We start from the raw sequence: 3,384 nt of genomic DNA, 5'->3' as shown, positions 1-3,384 counted from the left end.
ACACACATAGACAGGATTCAGGGGTGTCGAACTCCGGTCCTGGAGGGCCACAGTCCTGCATGTTTTAGATGTTTCTCTCTTCCAACACACCTAAATCAAATGATCAGCTCATCATCAAGCTCTGCAGAAGCCTGATAACGATCCTGATCATTTGAATCAGGTGTGTTGGAAGAAGGGAAACATCTAAAACTTGCAGGATTGTGGCCCTCGAGGACCGGAGTTCGACACCCCTGGGATAGATGATGTCCCCACACACACACACACCTCGGGGTGAAATAAAGATGTTAATGATGGGAGCCGGTGACATCATACCTTTAAAATCCTGAAGGCGCGGTCATGACGTCACCTGTGTTAAAAAGAGAGAGAGCGAAAGAGAGAGACAGAGAGAGAGAGAGGGCAACACCCCCAGAGCCTCCGCTGCTTTACCCGTTTACCAATTAAGGCTCTCACGGTGAGTCCACGGAGAGAGAGAGGGATCGAGGTAGAAAAGCGCAAAAGAGCCGAGGAACTATCTCTTTACTTTTCCTTTTGCTCCGCAAGCACAACCGGTACACCCGTTATTTCCCCCCACCGGGACTGCGCGTGGGGAGGGAGGACCTCGGTGCAGCAACACACACACACACCAACACACACACCAACACACAACCCCGCTGTGACCGCAGAAGCTGCTGCGCGCGCTGACCGAGCGGACCGGAGAGACGCAGGACGCACACTCACACTTGAGGATCACAGACTGCCACGCACAGGTGAGTCTCCTGTGGGGTCGTGGGTGGGAGTGGGAGTGATGCCGCTCTGCTTGTGGACTCTCTCGGATGGTTTGTTGGAGGCTGTGGCTGCGCTCCGGTGTGAAGTTTAGATGGTACAGGAGGGTGTCGGTGCGTAAAACCTCGCCAAGTTTCCTCGTATCTGTGACACTTGGCTTTACGCGCCTGTACAGATAGATGTGGAGCTCCTAAAGTTTGTTTATGGGCTGTCGCGCACGAGCACAGTCCACCTCGTGCACGGCAGCAGCATCTCCCCGGTGTTACAATTAGGGGCTCCACACCAAATAAGGTAATACACGGACACTGACTGGCCATGTTTTTCTTCACCGGGGGGGACGAGCGGTGGCCGCTTGCGCCCTCCGCCGCCCGGAGCGAGTCTCACACCGCAGGAGCAGGCGGGTCCCTCGGTTCTTGTTCAGAACAGAGTAGAGGAAAATCCCCATCCTTCAGTGACCCTGTCTGTTTGGGGTACTCGGATAAAGTAACTCTCCAGGCTGTCATTGTTATTATGCAAATGTTGATGTGTAAGATTTTTATGACATGGAATTGATAAGATAAGATCAAATTTAGAAATGTTGCTTTGTACAGTACTGCAAATGTTACAGCTCTGTACAAGAGCAGACAGCAGGATAATCAAACAAAAGTACTTCTTTCTTAGAGGAACTCTGGGGAACCTTGCTTCATTGCGGGGTTACTTGTGGAACCTTTAACAGCTCAATTCAGAGAACAGGTTGCTGGTCTTAAAACCCAAAAGGGATTTGTGGAGGATTTTTTGTGGAGTTAGGCGTCGGCCTGGCTGACACCTGCATTTAGAGTTTATTTGATTTTTAATATGTGGTTTGATTGTAATTGTGTGTATTGTAATATTTTAACGTGTATGTGGTGGAATCAGTGTGGTTAATTTCATTTTGAAAGAATACCAGCGTCATAATGCCTCATTTTAGTCCAATATAAAACAAAAGGTGAGTTTTTTTTTTCTAGTGACGGTTATATTTTCTTTGACAACAATATAAAAGACATAACCAAATGCAGTCTTTATGGACTGGTTTTATATATTTAGGCAAACTGGGATCTTGGCTTTCTGCAGACAGACTTAACAAAAATGACCAAACACATTTTTCTGACACTTGGGGTAAAAAAAAAACAAAAAAAACACGATAATACTAATATCGAACCTCAAACCCCACAAAATGGGTCCTTGAGGAACCTTAAGGCTCCAGTTTGAACTCAAAAAGCTTCCTCAACAGTGCCAATAATTAGGAACCCCAAAAGGTTTCTCAGTGTTCTCCTACTTCTGAGAGTGTTGACACAGAATAAGAACTACATATGTAAAACTCTGTGTATATTGACCTTGTGTTGCACTTTGTGTAAAACTGGTAAATAGATAATGACAGTAGAACATAAACCAGAGATCGACCCTGTAGATCAGGTGTGCGATCAGACAAATCAGATTGAGTAGGAATAAACTACAGTTTTAAAAGGTTGCTCCTGTTGTTTTTCCCCAGTCTGCTTTTTGCACATCGTAATCAAGTCATTGTAATCAACTGGAGAGCTGCAGTGGGTGTAATGATGAATTCATTGGATGAGCAATGATCTAACACCTACACATCAAGATAATTGATTGGAATCTTTAAAGAGCTGATGATGATGATTTGCTGCCAGTGTTATTGTTAGTGCAGCGGTATGCCTATTGAAAGTGATGTATTAAACTGATGTGAAATCACAGACTTTAGCGTGAAAACAATTCTAAAAAATAATGGTCAAAGGTTAATTTACTGTACAAAAGTAAAGCCAGTGTTGCAGAAATGTCGCTGCCATCTTGGTGATATCTGCACAGCAGTGACAAGAATGTGCAGAACAAATGTGAGCATGCACTCCTTGAAATTTAATATAGTTGTTATGGAAACTCGTTTTACCATTTTCTTGGAAATTATAAAGAACTGCTTGCTGTTACATATCAACTGCTTTCTCCCAACATTCTTTATTAAAGCTGGGGTAAGCAGGGTTTTTTTGGCGTCTTTGAAGAAAAATTCCATAATAATCTTTCACCTTTTTGTAATTCAAGTGCTCCCAGTTTCCATTATTCATCACATATAAACTGCCATGAAAGCACACAACAGTAATACAAAGTTTGGCTGCATAAACAAATACCAAACCAGCCCCTACTCAGGCTCATGACCAGACTGTCACACCTACATAATAGAGCCCCTTTGCCCATCGTAGCTCTTTCCAGGGCTGCTGTGCATGTCTCCTGAGGCGTGATAGTCTGAGGCCACTCGTCTGTACCTGCAGCACTCCTCTGGCAGAGGCTGTGGCCTGTGGGGACACTTAGTTGCCCTTACGAGATGGGCTCTGTGGTGAAAAACAGCTACCGCAATGTGTCTCCTACCACCCCTACCTAAGCAACATACTTACAGATGTTTTGTCTAAAAGTGCACAGAGGGCGGTGCGGGGTCTCCATCTGGAGGAACCTGATCCAACCACTTAAGTGTAGTGACTTCACCCTGGTCGGCCTCTGCTTACCTCTGGGTTTGACTTCACACTTATATTTAATATGTATGACAGTGAGATCATTCCTTTATCCTCATTTATATTTGTAAAGGTATCACTTATGGTTTTA

General features: G+C 44.7%; 1 protein-coding gene across 4 annotated transcripts in view; it reads left to right on the top strand.

Annotated features, from left to right (window-relative positions):
- The first annotated feature begins 369 nt into the window (after positions 1-369).
- flna (filamin A, alpha (actin binding protein 280)) overlaps positions 370-3,384 on the top strand; it is a 66,045-nt gene continuing 63,030 nt past the window's right edge. For 3 of the 4 annotated variants that reach the window (XM_008298094.1, XM_008298093.1, XM_008298091.1), the window contains exon 1: positions 370-746. The gene's annotated coding sequence lies outside the window, so the exon portion shown is untranslated. The remainder of the gene's footprint in view (positions 747-3,384) is intronic. The other variant, XM_008298092.1, reaches the window with a different exon arrangement.

Source organism: Stegastes partitus, unplaced genomic scaffold, assembly GCF_000690725.1.
Source record: "Stegastes partitus isolate 25-593 unplaced genomic scaffold, Stegastes_partitus-1.0.2 Scaffold1281, whole genome shotgun sequence".
NCBI classification, from domain to species: Eukaryota; Metazoa; Chordata; class Actinopteri; family Pomacentridae; genus Stegastes; species Stegastes partitus.
This window is presented reverse-complemented; position numbering and strand designations above follow the sequence as displayed.